Source organism: Nansenia antarctica (genome assembly GCF_963989245.1).
Source record: "Nansenia antarctica genome assembly, chromosome: 2".
Taxonomy (NCBI): Eukaryota; Metazoa; Chordata; class Actinopteri; order Argentiniformes; family Microstomatidae; genus Nansenia; species Nansenia antarctica.
The window spans coordinates 38,163,638-38,182,570 of record NC_137675.1 but is presented as its reverse complement, the minus strand read 5'-3'; the positions used below and the strand labels follow the sequence as shown (position 1 = coordinate 38,182,570).

Genomic DNA, 18,933 nt, shown 5'->3' with positions numbered 1-18,933 from the left:
CGTTTGTTGTGAGATTACCTAAAGCGTTTGTTGTGAGATTACCTGTGGAGTTTGTTGTGAGATTACCTGTGGCGTTTGTTGTGAGATTACCTGTGGCCTGTGGCCGATTGTTGTGTTTCTCTAAATTGTCCACTCTTGTACCTGTGATGTTCGGATTCGGATGATGCCGATTCAGGTGAATGGGCGGGTTGGACGTGCAGCTAGCCGTGTGGCTTTGGTCTGATCCACCTGTCTTTGTCTTCTGTCTGATCCACCTGTCTTTGTCTTCTGTCTGATCCACCTGTCTTTGTCTTCTGTCTGATCCACCTGTCTTTGTCTCTGGTCTGATCCACCTGTCTTTGTCTCTGGTCTGATCCACCTGTCTTTGTCTCTGGTCTGATCCACCTGTCTTTGTCTCTGGTCTGATCCACCTGTCTTTGTCTCTGGTCTGATCCACCTGTCTTTGTCTCTGGTCTGATCCACCTGTCTTTGTCTCTGGTCTGATCCACCTGTCTTTGTCTCTGGTCTGATCCACCTGTCTTTGTCTCTGGTCTGATCCACCTGTCTTTGTCTCTGGTCTGATCCACCTGTCTTTGTCTCTGGTCTGATCCACCTGTCTTTGTCTCTGGTCTGATCCACCTGTCTGTCTCTGGTCTGATCCACCTGTCTTTGTCTTCTGTCTGATCCATCTGTCTTTGGTCTGATCCACCTGTCTGTCTCTGGTCTGATCCACCTGTCTTTGTCTTCTGTCTGATCCATCTGTCTTTGGTCTGATCCACCTGTCTGTCTCTGGTCTGATCCACCTGTCTTTGTCTTCTGTCTGATCCATCTGTCTTTGGTCTGATCTACCTGTCTTTGTCCATCGTCATTGTAGGTAACTGAGAAACCGTCATTTTCCCAAACAGGAGATTTAAGGGAAGCTGGAGGAACTTCAGGCTCTAGTTTATCTGCGTTCGCCATAACGATGCTAAACTACGAACAATCTCTCTGAGGCGCGTGTGAGCATGTGTACTGGCTGACTTCAACACACAAAAAGTGCAGTGGGTAAAAGAACGCTGCATTCATTTGGTACACACATGAACCGAACCGAAGGACTTGTACCGAAAAATGACGGTTTGAATACGTGTACCGTTACACCCCTAGTCACCATTAAGAAGAAAGTATACACACACACAAAATAAATAAATACCATAATGACAACACCACTCAACTTCCTATAATCAAGTACTAACTTGAGAGAGGACTGTAAAATAAAACGCTTACCAGTTGCAATTAATTTACTGTACAGAATTTACTACATATTTGAGATACACATTGTAATTACACAAAAACAACCCATAAATTACTTCTACACCTTACAGACACTCTACACCTTGCAGACAGGGTCTACACCTTACAGACACTCTACACCTTACAGACAATCTATACCTTACAGACACTCTACACCTTACAGACACTCTATACCTTACAGACACTCTACACCTTACAGACACTCTACACCTTACAGACACTCTACACCTTACAGACACTCTACACCTTACAGACACTCTACACTAGTGGTCACCAACCCGTCGATCGCGATCGACTGGTAGATCTTTGAGACTTTCCCTGTAGATCAGGGGTGGCCAACCCGTGGCGGCTCTTTGGCTGTCTGTGTGCGGCTCTTCAATCCATTCATTAAAAGTGTTGGTGTAGCGCTCTCTCTGACAGGCCGCGTTCGTAAATTCGCCGGAGCGCACACTGGGTTTAACGTCATAATTGAACCAAGTAATTTGATTGGACAAGAGACGTGGAGGCATCAACGTTCTCAGAGCGAATTTACGAACGCGGCCTCTGTCTTGCTGCACGCTGCTGTAACCCGATACTTTTTTTTCAAGGATCATCTCGAGTCACTAACAGTGTTGCCAGATTGGATTGATTTTTCAGCCCAACCAGAGTCTAAAAACCCACCCAGAGTGATCATAAGTAGCTCGATTGGGCTGGAATCGGCCAAATCAGGCAACACTGTTCCCTAATTGTCCGTTCTGAGGAGAAGCTGTCACGTAATACGGCTTTTTGACAGTTCATTTATTGACAAATTACGGATAACAACAACAAAATAAAAATGTCAGGGAAGAAATGTACAGCTAAACGCAAGTATGGAGATGAGCACAGGAAGTTTTTAGCCGAGTGGGAGAGTGAATATTTCTTTGTGGAGCGCAATGGAAAGCCATTCTGCCTGATATGCCAAACATCGTTGGCACATTACAAAGCTTCCAATCTCCAGCGCCATTTCAGCACAACGCATGCTAACATTGACCAGGAGTTTCCAAAAGACACCGAACTTCGCAATGGTAAATTAAACAGCTTGAAAAGCCAGACACAAACACAGACCAAGTTGTTCCAAATACATTGCATACATGCATTTGTCTCAAACCCATTTGTGCCCATTGATATAGAGCAGGTAGCAGCCAAATTCCAGCAAGTATTTACTTTGCCAAGTGGAGTTGACATGGAGATGGTTGATTTACAAAATGACATAGAGCTGAAAGCCAGGTCAAGGGACAGTGACTTTTGGGGACTTGTCAGCAGAGAGAAGTTTCCTCTTCTCACTGCATGTGCACTAAGAGTGAGTGCCTACTTTGGATCCACGTATCTCTGTGAAATGTCATTTTCACAGATGAAAATAATCAAATCAAAGTACAGGAGCCGCCTTACTGACAGACACCTCACAGACTGTCTCAGACTGGCAGTCAGTAGCTATGAGCCAAACTACAAAGCACTTGTAGACAGTATCCAGTCACAACCATCACACTGACTTGAGTGAGTAACATGACTGTTTCGATGTGAAAAGTAATGCTGCATAAGATGACTGCACTTAGCACTGACTGAGACACAAGTACACATTACAGTTCTACTTTATAAAATGATATAATTGTAAATATGTTTGTCAATGTTAATAATATGAGAAAGTACACATTAGTTTTACTTTTGTTTTGATGTGAAAAGTGATGCTGCATAAGATGACTGCACTTAGCACTGACTGAGAAAGTACACATTACAGTTCTACTTTATAAAATGCTAATTGTAAATATGTTTGTCAATGTTAATAAGTAAGAATAATAATTAAGTCAGTCAAGTGTCAAAATGTCAAGAATGTCAATTTGTTAACGTTGGCTAATGTTACTATGAACAAAATGATTTTATCATACATTCCTCCATTCCATGCCTTTATTTTTTTGTGTTGTAATGATATGACATTTAATCAAACTTTGAATTGAATTTCAGTTATGTACAATTCTTAAAGCAAGACAGCTGCCTGATATGCTTGATACAGTCTTTTTTTTTGTTGTTGCATAAATTTTAATGTTGGACCAATGCATTGCATCTAATTAAAATACAGGCAAATAAACGTCATTAAGTTTAAAGTACTATCTTGGCTGTCGTTTTCTCTCAACGCTTCAATAGGTAGATCTTGCCTTCACCAAGGCCGAGGTCAGGGATCTTGGGCTTAAAAAGGTTGGTGACCACTGCTCTACACCATCGTTTCTCAACGGGGGCGTTCAGACAACATCGGGGGGCGCTGGAACAGATATTTTTAAAAGGGGGGCGTTGAGGTGTTCTTGGGGGGCGTTCGCGCATTAAGTATTTTTCTCATGAAAAACAGCTGTGTTATTACGGGCACATTCGTAAATGTACGAACGCTGAATGTCGATGCACGATGAACGGTCAGTTCGCTCGGACAAACCGTGTTTCGGTCGACTGTTCGACCCTGCTGGCTGCCTGTCCCGCCCTAATGCGAGCCACAGCCGCTGCTATTGGTTGATAGAACGACATGTAGAAATGTGATTGGCTGAGCGGGAAGCCTTTTCTAAAAAGCTGCTAGTTTGGTTGCAGTGCGCCGTAGAGCCCTACACGTGCCCATCTCTGAGCGCTCTGAACTTGGCCGGGCTCTGACGCAGACAAAAAAAAATAAAGTGAGAGTGTCATCAAGAAAATGGAGAAGCTAAAAACTCAGCTAGCAAAGGCAGAGCTTTTGATAGTTTCCAATGTGTCTGGGTAAGCTGCATTGTAGAAGAATCTTGACAGTTCATGTACAGTGCAGAAATTGCAATACTATGCTACGATAGAAAGAACCCCGGTTCATCCCATCTGTAACATCATGTTGACCAATGCCCAAATTCTATGAGTGTTTTCCTTGTAGGCTATGCTTGAGTGACATATGTTTCAGTTTGTGGGCTCATTGTAATTGTTGCGTTCGCTTCGTTCGCTTCCTTTCAATACAGCTTATTTAATTTAGTTAAAATGAGTGGTAATACCATACCACCATGCCAGAACATCACAGCAGGAACAACCTATCTCAAAAAAGCGATCGTATTGTAATAAACCAGTCCGGAAAGTTCTCTGTCGCTTACCAATAATCGAACCTAGAGAAATCAGCTACGAAATACGAATGTCCCCTCCCCTCGCAGGTTCATCACAGTATATTACATAAATGTATTACTGTTAAGTGTTGTTGTGGATGTTATCCCTAGTGCCATTCTGAGGTTAGCATTGCGATGTGTTTGCAAACTAAAATATACGATCGCTTTTTTGTGATATGTTGCTCCTCTTGTGATGTCCTGGAAACGAACGCATCAGCTGCAGCGTCTTTTGTATTGATCAGCTGTCATCAGTGTTATTACGGGACAAAACCGTGTTTTCAGTCAGAGCGCCCATCTCTGAGCGCTCCCAGAGCGCAGAGCTCTGAACTTTGGAACTTTGTTATGTTTTGATATGTTTTGATATGACAAATTTGAAGTGGTCAGTTTATGAAAATAATACCATAGAATACTAAATAAAATATTAAAATAATAGCCCCCTAGCGTTTGCCGCCATATTCTGCCCCCCCCCCCCAAAGTCCAATCAAAAATGAATAAATATTAGCATCATAAAACAGCAATTTGGAGAAATGCAACACCAGCACACTTAAAAAACTAACAATGTTAGTTGTAATGTACAGTTCTGCAGCCTACTGTTTGTTCTGCATCGGTGTGATGTGTGAAATTGCTGCTGTTCCGTAGCAGTCTGTTTGTATTCTCTGATGTTGTCTGAGTTTGTTTAACACTCAGAAACAGCATTTTTATTCACATTCACATGGCTTTTCTGCTCTCTGGTAAACTAATGATAATGATATTCCAACTGCCCAGTTAAATCCAATCTATTATTTGGCATTCAGTGACATGCTTTTTAAATTATATAACACATAATATTAGTCAACATTATTATTTAGGGAAGAAAATAAGCCTACTTTTTTTATGGGGGGGGGGCGGTAAGAGGCCTGGATAATGGACAGGGGGGCGCTGGCCCAAAAAAGGTTGAGAACCACTGCTCTACACCTTACAGACAGGGTCTACACCTTACAGACAGGGTTTACACCTTACAGACACTATACCTTACAGACACTCTACACCTTACAGACACTCTACACCTTACAGACACTCTACACCTTACAGACACTCTACACCTTACAGACACTCTACACTAGTGGTCACCAACCCGTCGATCGCGATCGACTGGTAGATCTTTGAGACTTTCCCTGTAGATCAGGGGTGGCCAACCCGTGGCGGCTCTTTGGCTGTCTGTGTGCGGCTCTTCAATCCATTCATTAAAAGTGTTGGTGTAGCGCTCTCTCTGACAGGCCGCGTTCGTAAATTCGCCGGAGCGCACACTGGGTTTAACGTCATAATTGAACCAAGTAATTTGATTGGACAAGAGACGTGGAGGCATCAACGTTCTCAGAGCGAATTTACGAACGCGGCCTCTGTCTTGCTGCACGCTGCTGTAACCCGATACTTTTTTTTCAAGGATCATCTCGAGTCACTAACAGTGTTGCCAGATTGGATTGATTTTTCAGCCCAACCAGAGTCTAAAAACCCACCCAGAGTGATCATAAGTAGCTCGATTGGGCTGGAATCGGCCAAATCAGGCAACACTGTTCCCTAATTGTCCGTTCTGAGGAGAAGCTGTCACGTAATACGGCTTTTTGACAGTTCATTTATTGACAAATTACGGATAACAACAACAAAATAAAAATGTCAGGGAAGAAATGTACAGCTAAACGCAAGTATGGAGATGAGCACAGGAAGTTTTTAGCCGAGTGGGAGAGTGAATATTTCTTTGTGGAGCGCAATGGAAAGCCATTCTGCCTGATATGCCAAACATCGTTGGCACATTACAAAGCTTCCAATCTCCAGCGCCATTTCAGCACAACGCATGCTAACATTGACCAGGAGTTTCCAAAAGACACCGAACTTCGCAATGGTAAATTAAACAGCTTGAAAAGCCAGACACAAACACAGACCAAGTTGTTCCAAATACATTGCATACATGCATTTGTCTCAAACCCATTTGTGCCCATTGATATAGAGCAGGTAGCAGCCAAATTCCAGCAAGTATTTACTTTGCCAAGTGGAGTTGACATGGAGATGGTTGATTTACAAAATGACATAGAGCTGAAAGCCAGGTCAAGGGACAGTGACTTTTGGGGACTTGTCAGCAGAGAGAAGTTTCCTCTTCTCACTGCATGTGCACTAAGAGTGAGTGCCTACTTTGGATCCACGTATCTCTGTGAAATGTCATTTTCACAGATGAAAATAATCAAATCAAAGTACAGGAGCCGCCTTACTGACAGACACCTCACAGACTGTCTCAGACTGGCAGTCAGTAGCTATGAGCCAAACTACAAAGCACTTGTAGACAGTATCCAGTCACAACCATCACACTGACTTGAGTGAGTAACATGACTGTTTCGATGTGAAAAGTAATGCTGCATAAGATGACTGCACTTAGCACTGACTGAGACACAAGTACACATTACAGTTCTACTTTATAAAATGATATAATTGTAAATATGTTTGTCAATGTTAATAATATGAGAAAGTACACATTAGTTTTACTTTTGTTTTGATGTGAAAAGTGATGCTGCATAAGATGACTGCACTTAGCACTGACTGAGAAAGTACACATTACAGTTCTACTTTATAAAATGCTAATTGTAAATATGTTTGTCAATGTTAATAAGTAAGAATAATAATTAAGTCAGTCAAGTGTCAAAATGTCAAGAATGTCAATTTGTTAACGTTGGCTAATGTTACTATGAACAAAATGATTTTATCATACATTCCTCCATTCCATGCCTTTATTTTTTTGTGTTGTAATGATATGACATTTAATCAAACTTTGAATTGAATTTCAGTTATGTACAATTCTTAAAGCAAGACAGCTGCCTGATATGCTTGATACAGTCTTTTTTTTTGTTGTTGCATAAATTTTAATGTTGGACCAATGCATTGCATCTAATTAAAATACAGGCAAATAAACGTCATTAAGTTTAAAGTACTATCTTGGCTGTCGTTTTCTCTCAACGCTTCAATAGGTAGATCTTGCCTTCACCAAGGCCGAGGTCAGGGATCTTGGGCTTAAAAAGGTTGGTGACCACTGCTCTACACCATCGTTTCTCAACGGGGGCGTTCAGACAACATCGGGGGGCGCTGGAACAGATATTTTTAAAAGGGGGGCGTTGAGGTGTTCTTGGGGGGCGTTCGCGCATTAAGTATTTTTCTCATGAAAAACAGCTGTGTTATTACGGGCACATTCGTAAATGTACGAACGCTGAATGTCGATGCACGATGAACGGTCAGTTCGCTCGGACAAACCGTGTTTCGGTCGACTGTTCGACCCTGCTGGCTGCCTGTCCCGCCCTAATGCGAGCCACAGCCGCTGCTATTGGTTGATAGAACGACATGTAGAAATGTGATTGGCTGAGCGGGAAGCCTTTTCTAAAAAGCTGCTAGTTTGGTTGCAGTGCGCCGTAGAGCCCTACACGTGCCCATCTCTGAGCGCTCTGAACTTGGCCGGGCTCTGACGCAGACAAAAAAAAATAAAGTGAGAGTGTCATCAAGAAAATGGAGAAGCTAAAAACTCAGCTAGCAAAGGCAGAGCTTTTGATAGTTTCCAATGTGTCTGGGTAAGCTGCATTGTAGAAGAATCTTGACAGTTCATGTACAGTGCAGAAATTGCAATACTATGCTACGATAGAAAGAACCCCGGTTCATCCCATCTGTAACATCATGTTGACCAATGCCCAAATTCTATGAGTGTTTTCCTTGTAGGCTATGCTTGAGTGACATATGTTTCAGTTTGTGGGCTCATTGTAATTGTTGCGTTCGCTTCGTTCGCTTCCTTTCAATACAGCTTATTTAATTTAGTTAAAATGAGTGGTAATACCATACCACCATGCCAGAACATCACAGCAGGAACAACCTATCTCAAAAAAGCGATCGTATTGTAATAAACCAGTCCGGAAAGTTCTCTGTCGCTTACCAATAATCGAACCTAGAGAAATCAGCTACGAAATACGAATGTCCCCTCCCCTCGCAGGTTCATCACAGTATATTACATAAATGTATTACTGTTAAGTGTTGTTGTGGATGTTATCCCTAGTGCCATTCTGAGGTTAGCATTGCGATGTGTTTGCAAACTAAAATATACGATCGCTTTTTTGTGATATGTTGCTCCTCTTGTGATGTCCTGGAAACGAACGCATCAGCTGCAGCGTCTTTTGTATTGATCAGCTGTCATCAGTGTTATTACGGGACAAAACCGTGTTTTCAGTCAGAGCGCCCATCTCTGAGCGCTCCCAGAGCGCAGAGCTCTGAACTTTGGAACTTTGTTATGTTTTGATATGTTTTGATATGACAAATTTGAAGTGGTCAGTTTATGAAAATAATACCATAGAATACTAAATAAAATATTAAAATAATAGCCCCCTAGCGTTTGCCGCCATATTCTGCCCCCCCCCCCCAAAGTCCAATCAAAAATGAATAAATATTAGCATCATAAAACAGCAATTTGGAGAAATGCAACACCAGCACACTTAAAAAACTAACAATGTTAGTTGTAATGTACAGTTCTGCAGCCTACTGTTTGTTCTGCATCGGTGTGATGTGTGAAATTGCTGCTGTTCCGTAGCAGTCTGTTTGTATTCTCTGATGTTGTCTGAGTTTGTTTAACACTCAGAAACAGCATTTTTATTCACATTCACATGGCTTTTCTGCTCTCTGGTAAACTAATGATAATGATATTCCAACTGCCCAGTTAAATCCAATCTATTATTTGGCATTCAGTGACATGCTTTTTAAATTATATAACACATAATATTAGTCAACATTATTATTTAGGGAAGAAAATAAGCCTACTTTTTTTATGGGGGGGGGGCGGTAAGAGGCCTGGATAATGGACAGGGGGGCGCTGGCCCAAAAAAGGTTGAGAACCACTGCTCTACACCTTACAGACAGGGTCTACACCTTACAGACAGGGTTTACACCTTACAGACACTATACCTTACAGACACTCTACACCTTACAGACAGGGTCTACACCTTACAGACACTCTATACCTTACAGACACTCTACACCTTGCAGACAGGGTCTACACCTTACAGACACTCTACACCATGGGTCACCAACAGGCAGCCCGCGGGCCAGATGCGGCCCACCAAAGCTTTCCATCGGGCCCGCCGAATATTCATGTTTTACGTTTTGTTTTTACTTTTTTACTTTTTTTTGAAAATTCGAAAATGAGGGAAATACCGTTTAGAACATATATCATAGATTCATATTGTTCTTACAATGCAGGAGGACTCAGACCTACCTTATTCACAAAGCTGCAGCCTTGCTTCTGGTTGGGCACTGAATAGCAGTAGAGAAGCTGAAACTAATTACCCTCTTTTATTAAATGGAATGCGGCAGACGTAGCGCTATTCTCATGCAAGAATGAGGACAAATTCATAGCTCTCATTTAACATTTCGTTGTATTTTATTTTTTCACATAGCCTACTCATAGGCCTATTTAACATTTCGTTTTATTTTATTTTTCACTCTTTGTTGCTCTTGTTTAACATTTCGTAACATTAACAGTGACTTAAATAACTACCTTCTCAGTCAGAAAATGAAAAAGATTAACATCACTTAAATAAAAAAAATAGCATGGCAAATGATAGGCCTTCGTTGCCAGAAATGTTGTTTTCAAGTCGGTCAGTCAAACGTTCACCGCGGCATCCTGGTATCGCCTGGCATCTGTAGCCTATATCAAATAAAACGGTAATAACCAGGTCATTAAATTACACTTTAACAATGAATAAACCATGCCATTTAACATAGCAAAAATAAAATCCTATGTCTGCAATACTCACATTTTGTTAATGAGAGAACTGACATCTCCCCTCTGACGCCAACTTCTTAAAATCAGGCTGGACAGTTGTTAGGCTTATGCGCAAGCAGTCCTCCAAAGACTCGTTTGACAGGCTGTTCCTCTCATGCGTCTTGATAGCGTTCATCTTTGAGAACGCAGATTCGCACGTATAAGTTGACCCGAACATGGTGAGCACATACATAGCAAACGTCTTCAGTGTGCCATAGTCTTGGGGACAAGCCGTGTCTGGAATCTGCTGGGGAACTGCATCATTCCTTCATCAATGCAGATATTTTCAAAGGGCTGATACAGCTCTTTGAATTTGGCTACAATATAATCTAAAACAGGACGCACTTTATACATTTTATCTGTGGCGTCCTGTGATGCATTATTGTTGTAGTGGAGGAACTTCCAGGTGAGCTGGAACCTGTTCCTCGGCATGGTTTTATTGAAGTATGGAGTGGCGTCCTGTTGATCCACACTCCAATACATTTCTAGATTTGGCTTTTTTATGTAACCGGTGATGAAAGTGAGTCCAAAGAATTGTTTCAGTTCTGGGACTGTCACCGGTTTCCATAACCTCCCTCTGGAGTGTGGCAGAGTGTCGGGATGTGCCTGTAAAAACTGCTGGGCATACAAATCAAATCAAATCAAATTTTATTTGTATAGCGCATTTCTTACAAGATGCAACTCAATGCGCTTCACACAATGAAAATGTTCAGTCAATCAGTCAATCAATCAATCAATACTGACAGAGCCGCGAGCAGGCAAAAGTAAAAAACCTGTATACTATGTAGACACAGACACAGATACAGGTTGGTTTGATCTGCAATGTGCTGCAGCAGCTCATCAGTAATTAGCAGCTCCAGGAAATCAACCGGCAGGTCAGATTCCAGCTTTCTTTGAAATCTTTCCCATCAAAATATCTGACAAAAACGCACAACTGGGAAATGTCAGTGTTGTCAGTGGACTCGTCAATAGCCAGGGATATGTGTTGCGCTTCCTTGACCCCATCAAGTACACATCGTTCGACGTCCTCTGCCAAGACGTGGACACGGCGGGCGGTAGTTGTGGAAGACAGAGGTATTTGCTTAACAGAGGCGATTATCCTGTCCATCGATTTGTCGGTGGCAAGTTCCTCCAAAACAGTGACCATGCACTCCTTAAAAACCTCAGCATCAGTAAATGGCTTGTTATGCTTGGAGAGAACCCAGACAGCCCGAAGAGATGCACTAGTTGCCCTCTCTTGTTCAGTTGACGTTCTGCTAATAATTCCACTAGCATGTCCATATGCAGCTTTTAAGCTCGCAATCTTTCTGTGACGGGCCTCTGACTTTTCTGGGTATGACTCTCTGAAGGCTGCATGCCTTGTGTAATTGTGACGGCGAATATTGTATTCTTTTTCTACAGCTACCGTTTCATTGCAGATGAGGCATACAGGTTTTGCGTTATAAAAAGTGGTCAAGATGAATGCGTACTTTTCAGTCCATTCATCATTAAAGCTGCGGTTTTCCACGTCAATTTTACGTTTCAGCTTCTTTGAGAGTGACATTTTGTCTGTCCTCACAATTGTGTTCGGAGCCGTTGGTTAGACAGATAGTTAACAGAATGAGATTGATTGATTGATTGAAAACTTTATTAGAAGATTTGCAGAAGTAGGTACATGAAAGTACATATTACATACAAGGTCAACTAACAGGATAAAAACCCAAGAAAGCCACTGGCTTATTTCAATTGGGGTCCTTGATTCTCAATTCATCGTTACATGTAAGACAGACAAAAAAGCTAGTACTATCTACAAGATAATACAGACAAAAACCAGATAGCTAACAGATAACAGAATGAAGCTCCAATTACCAAAGGCAATGAATAAGAACTGCAGGTGGAACACTGGAGTCAGAACAATCATTGAAAATTAGGTATGAAGTGAAGCCAAAATATCTCGATTGCCCCCTGGTGGCTGGTTGGATAATAGGTGTCAGGAGTCTGTTCACACTGATAATAGGCTAATAATCATTAATAACATAAATTTAGTAAGAAAATGAAAATATTAAACAGTAATATGCTAATAGTACTTGTTGTGAAGGCCCACAGTTTAGTGCCAGTTTAGTTTCCCCAAACCAGCCCTATTTTTGCCCCTAGTATTTCCTTTGTTATTTTCTATACAATTATATACGTTTGTGAAGTGTATGTATTATTACTGTACTGTTTATGTATATGTTGATGACGTAGTATATCCGGGGTGTGTCTGTGACCCGGATGTTACGTTCGGTGGTGCCTATATAAGAGACGGAAGGGCGGAGTCAGTCAGTGTGTGGTGAGCAGCAGAACGAGAGAGAAGCAGAAAGAGAGAGAATAACGAGAAGCCGATCCAAGATGGCGGATTCAGCAGCGCGCACCCCGTGCAGCAACTGAAGACGCCAGGAAAAGCGATTATCGAGTGTACCACGGTAGCCCGTTTTAGTTGTGTTCAACGTTGGACCAAGCGGGACGCCGGCTGGACATTAATCGTCGCCTCCACGAGCAAACACAGACTCCAGCGGAGCTTCAACGCGGACCACTTCATCGACGCACATGCCAGTCAACCAGGCCTCAACGCGCACCACGCCACTGGACTATAAGCCTGTTCAGGCCAGAGACTGTCAGTGAGTGAGTGTGTGTGTGTGTGGCCGGCCGGGAGGGAATATATATATGGGGATGTATACCACCGTCGTGTAATAAATGTGTTGTTCATATGTAATACCGTGTGCTAGTTGTTTGTAGCTCCCATGCTAATGCTATTTGTTTGTAGCACCAATGCTAATGCTAGTTGTTTGAAGGCTAATGCTAATGCTAGTTCCCTTGCTAATGCTAACGACCTTAACTGCTAGTCTAACGGTTTGCTGTCGCCCCTGCCTGTATCCTCCTATACTGCCTATTTAGCTCCCTTAGTTAGATAACCAGCCCTTTCCTAAAGTATACAGTCCTTTTCAGCTACTCCCTGGTTACAATTGGTCCTTCGAGCCGGATTGGTAGTGTAGTGATAGCATGGCTGAGCGCAGCCAACCAGACCAGACAGTTACCCCCCCTTCTCCGCCCCCTGAGCCAGAGCCACGACCACAGAGAGTCCCGCGGTTGCCTCCGAGGTTACAGGAGTATGAGCTTGAGCTCGAAAGCTCACTGAGTGATAGCGAGGAGCGCACTCCACGGGATACAGTGGTCGGAGAGGCCGAGGTGTCCGCCGGCGCGCGGGTGGCTAGCACTGAGACAGCCCTCAACGAGCACCAGCCTGAGGATGAGATGGCAGAACCGCAGGGTTTTGCCGTGGAAACGGAAGAACAGGAAGGAGAGGCCCGGTCCGACAGCGCCTGCGGGCGGAAGAGGGAGGGCCTCAGCCTTAACGATCTGCCTCCCAGTACGGCGCGCTCGAGACCTAGCTCCTGCCGCTCAGTGGCTTCCTACCGGTCCAGGGCTTCCGTGGGCAGTTCTGCCTCTGGGGCGGATAGCCTGCACTCCAGAGGGAGTGGTGCCGCGCTGTCCGAATGTATGCGCCAACAGGCCGAGATGGCGTTAGAGCGGGAGCGCCAACAGGCCGAGGTGACGTTAGAGCGAGAACGCCTCCAGTTCGAGCGTGAACGAGAGAGGGAACGCATCCATTTCGAGCGTGAACGCCTCCAGATGGGGACGGCGGAGAGACAGCGCCAGGAGGCGCTAGAACGCGAACGCCTCCAGATGGACGGAGCGGAACGCGTGGCCAGCCTCCAGCGCCAGGAGGCGCTAGAACGTGAACGCTTCCAGATGGAGCGCGACCGCCTCCAGACGGAGAGGCAGATGAACGGAGCGGAACGTGCGGCGGAGAGACAGCGCCAGGAGGCGTTAGAGAGGGAACGCATCCAGTACGAGCGCGAGCGCCTCCAGATGGAGGGGGCGGAACGCGCGGCGGAGAGGCAGATGGCGAGAGAGCAACTGCACGCAGAGAAGATGGAGGAAATGATGCAGACCATGCGCGACGTGTGCATCAGCAGAACTCCGTCGGCCTGTAGCTCCAGAGTATCATCCGCACGGCCCTCTCGAGTGCCATCTCCTGAACCCCCCGCCGATGGCTCCATGAACCCCGCCAGGACTGTCCAACTACAGGCCCAGCTGACCACCTGGAAGGAAGAGGACCAGGGACCCGACCGCTACGCGGCCCAGAGGGAGCCAGCGTCGCTGCCCGGGAGGGGAGTCATCCCCCAAGAGCGTAGCACACCCCTAGGTCCTCCAGTGCACCAAAATGCATGCAGGCCGGACACCCAGACCGTCACTCCAGCACCGATGATCCACTACAGGATGTTCCCCCAGGTGGAGGGACCCAAGTTCCCCTTCTTCAAGGACGAGGACAGGAGCCAGTATGTGGAGCTACGCATCTGCCTAGACACGCTCTTGGACAACTCCTGCTCAGAGTCCTACAAATATGCGATTCTCCTTCAGCATGTGAGGAACCCCAGAGCCCACAACATGGTACTGGCCCATGCCTCCGCACCGACACCTTACACCAGAGCGCTCGCTGACTTGGATGCCCGCTACGGTCGTCCCTGGAACCACGCCCTTGCTGAACTGCAAGCCCTCGAACAGCAGGCCCCCATCAAGGATGACCGGGCGCTGGATGACTTCGCGCTCCGCGTGCACACCTTGGTTGGGATGCTGAAGACGCAGGGCCCAGCTGGCGCCAGCGAGATCAACAGCACCTCCAACGTAGAGCGGCTGCTCCGCAAGATCCCACGCTTCCGGCAGGAGAGGTTCCGGCGACAGCAGCGCGTTCGTCACCCCGGGAAGTTGGGTCTGAGCATGGCTGCCTTCGCGGAGTTCCTACTGGAGGAAGTGCATGACACCAACGTAGACGCCATGGGTTACGCTGAGCCGAAGAAGGAGAGGGAGAAGGGAGACCGCTGGGACCGGCCGAGCTCGAACAGAGGACGCCCAGTAGGAGTGCTGCACACGGAGGAGGAGCCTCGGAGAGAGAAGACCACCCGACCTGAGGGAAAGGATTCCTCTCAACCCCCTCAAAAGGGACGGAGAGGGCCACCGCCATGTCCGTACTGCCCCAGCGAGCACTGGTTCAATGAGTGCAGTGACTTCAACAACCTGAGTACCGAGGACAAGCAGAGGTGGCTCGAGGAGAACAAGAGGTGCTGGAACTGTGGGCGCGACCATCTGGCGAAGAACTGCACCTTGAGGAGGAAGTGCAACCGCTGTGAGGAGGTCCACCTCCACATCCTACACGAGGTCTCCCTCGCCAGGTCCACGGAGGGCAACAGAAGCCCTAGGTCCGGTCGCGCACCGGAAGAGGAAACCCCTGTCTACTACCTAGACCCAACCCAGAGCAGCGGCTCCAAGGTCCTACTGAAGGTGGTGAAGGTCCGACTCCACCACAACAACGTTGAGTACGACACGTACGCCGTTCTAGACGACGGGTCGGAACGGACCATCCTCCTCCAGGAGGCAGTGCGCCGGTTGGGGCTCCACGGGACTGAGGAGAAGCTGACTCTGCGCACGATACGTCGCGACCTTAAAGAGGTCACCGGGGCGAGAATCAACTTCTCTATCTCCCCGGCGGGGAGGCCGTCGGATAGACATCGGCTTCAGAATGTCTTCACCGCCGACCAGCTAGCGCTCTCCCGCTACGACTACCCCCTGGAGAGGTTACGCGCAAGATATCCCCACCTACGGCGAGTAAAACTACATCCGATAGAAGGAGCGGAGCCAACCCTTCTCATCGGCTCGGACAACGCTGCACTGATCGTGTCGCTCCGTCCTCCGCTGAGAGGACCACGAGGCTGCCCGATGGCTGTTCAGACTGCGCTTGGGTGGGCCCTCCAAGGCGCTACCGAGTGGAGAGATAGAGACGGGAGAGCTACGTCATCCCTCCATGTCCGCACCGAAGAAGTGCAGACCATCAACTGCCTTCACACCAGTGTAGACTCCATGAATGCGGCGCTGCTAGACAACGTCCAGAAGCTGTGGACGCTAGACGTTGCGCCCTACAAGAATGAGAAGCTCTACGTACGGTCAAAGGAGGACGTCTACGCCCTAGACCTCCTTAAAGCAAAGACAGTGCGTATCGAAGTCCAGGGCGTTAAGAGATACGTCACACCACTACTCCGCAGAGAACTCATGCCAGAGTTTCGAGTATCCCCTCGAACCGTCCTACAGTGTCTGACCAGCACTGAGAAGCGTATGAGGAAGGACGAGGTCCTTGCTGCTTCTTACCGAACGGAGATGAAGAAACTGACGGAGTCCGGTCTGGTGAAGAAGCTTGAGCCAGCCGAGGCGAACCGGAGTGCCGAGTCTTGGTACCTCCCGCACCACAATGTTCACCACAACGGGAAGAACCGAGTGGTCTTCAACTGTAGCTACCAGGTGGGGAAGCTCAACCTCAACCACTATCTTCTCCCGGGTCCAACCTTGACCCCAGCCCTCTTGGGAGTTCTGGTGCGCTTCCGTCAGCAGCCGATCGCAGTCAGTGGTGACATTAAGCGAATGTTTCACCAGGTCAGGATGTTGGAGGAAGACAAGCCACTCATGAGGTTTCTCTGGAGAGAGGACCCGAGCGACCCCGACCCCTCTATCTACCAGTGGGAGGTGCTACCCTTCGGGACAACCTGCAGCCCCTGCTGCGCTACCTATGCGCTACAGACTCACGCCGCGCAGGAGACGGCACCTCCTGGAGTGTTTGACGCCGTCCATAAGAGCTTTTACGTGGACAACTGCCTCCACAGTTCGAAGACAGCCATGGAAGCCCGTCAGCTAGTCCAGGACCTGCGTGCTCATCTCCAGGAGGGTGGATTTGAGATCTGCCAGTGGGCCAGCAACGACCCGCAAGTCATCAGAGACCTCCCGAAGGAGGCCACCTCGACCAGCAGCGAGGCTTGGGTCTCTCACTCACCAGATGATGCTCAGGAGATGACGCTCGGACTTATCTGGCAGTTCCAGACCGACACTCTACGCTATCGCAATAAGCCTGCCAAGCCTCAACGCGTCACGATGAGAACGATATACAGCACTCTAGCGAGCCAGTACGACCCACTGGGGTATATCGCTCCCTTCACGACGATGGCCAAGGTGCTTGTCCGGGAGCTGTGGGCCCAAGAACGAGGATGGGACGATCCTCTGCCTCGTCACCTAGAAGAGAAGTGGAAGGCCTGGGAGCAGGAACTTCCCACTCTCCAGCACATCAAGCTGCAGCGGAGCTACTTCCCTCCCTCCACGGACCTAGAGAGGAGTGTCATCACGCTACATGTATTCTGCGACGCCTCGGAGATGGCGTACGGGTCCGTGGCATACGTCAGAGCGGCAGAGCTTGGAGGTGAAGTCCACGTCTCGTTTGTCCTGGCACGTTCCCGAGTGGCGCCGAAGAAGCAACAGTCCATCCCAAGACTGGAGCTGTGTGCTGCCCTGAACGGCGCGCAACTGGGAAGGTTCCTGCTCGACGAGCTCCAGCTACCTCTGAAGAGCGTCACCATGTGGTCAGACTCCACTACCGTCCTCCAGTGGTTGAAGTCCAGCTCATGTCGGTACAAGGTGTTCGTGGGCACCCGAGTCGCAGAGATTCTGGAGTTGACTGAGGTGAACTGCTGGCGTTATGTAGACACCAAGAGGAACCCTGCTGACGTCATCACGAGAGGGGCAACTCTACAGGAGCTGGTTGAGCCCCACCTGTATCACACGGGACCAGACTTCCTACAGGAGCGGGAGTCAGAGTGGCCAGCCGCGCCGGCGTTAGCAGAAGACAGAGAGGACAAAGAGCTGCGTAAGACGTTGTTCTGCGGAGTCACCCAGGCGGTAGACCCTGCGACTACTCCAGGCGAGGAGTGTGAGACGCTCGAAGAGCTGCAGAAGAGGATGTTCTGCTCCAAGGCCGGTCTACCCCTAGATACTACGCTCAGCGCCGAAGATTACACCGCGGCGGAGCTCCTGGTGCTGCAGAGTGCCCAACAGGATGCCTTCTCCCGAGAGCGGGAGTGTCTCGAGAAAGGGAAGCCGATCCCCTCGGACAGTAGACTCCGCGGCTTAGCTCCAGAGCTCGACGGTGTTCTCATTCGCGTGGGTGGCAGACTGCGCCGCGCTCAAGATCTAGACCTGGACACGAAGCATCCCATCGTGCTTCCCACTAAGCATCAGGTCACCAGGTTGGTCATCAAGCACCATGATGACAAAGTGCAGCACGCGGGTGGAGAGCGTGTCTTCGCGGAGGTACGACGGAGATTCTGGATACTCCATGGACGGGAGGCGGTACGGAGATATCAAAGGTCCTGCTCGGACTGCCAGAGGTGGCGAGCCACGCCGCCGCAGCCCATGATGTCCGATCTGCCCGAGGACCGGCTGCGACTGAGACAGGCTCCGTTCCACTCTACTGGGGTCGACTGTTTCGGGCCACTCCTAGTCCGAAACCGGCGAGCCTCCGAAAAGCAGTGGGGCATCATCTACACGTGCCTGACGACGAGAGCAATGCACCTGGAAGTTCTGCACCAGCTCACAAGCGACAGCTTCCTCATGTCCTTCAAGAGGTTCACCTCCAGGCGAGGGACCCCTAAGACCCTCCGGTCGGACAGAGGCACCAACTTCGTCGGTGGTGAGGCCGAGCTGAGGGCGAGCTACGCTGCGATGACTGAGGAGGCCCGTGACCGACTCGCCTCCCAGCAAGTGAAGTTTGAGTTCAACCCCCCAAATGCTCCACACTTCGGGGGAGCCTGGGAGCGGGAGATTCGCTCAGTAAAGAACGTC

General features: G+C 47.7%; 1 protein-coding gene across 1 annotated transcript in view; it reads right to left on the bottom strand.

Annotated features, from left to right (window-relative positions):
- Window positions 1–18,933, bottom strand: part of mettl22 (methyltransferase 22, Kin17 lysine) — a 128,898-nt gene that overhangs the window by 83,899 nt on the left and 26,066 nt on the right. The window lies entirely within an intron of this gene.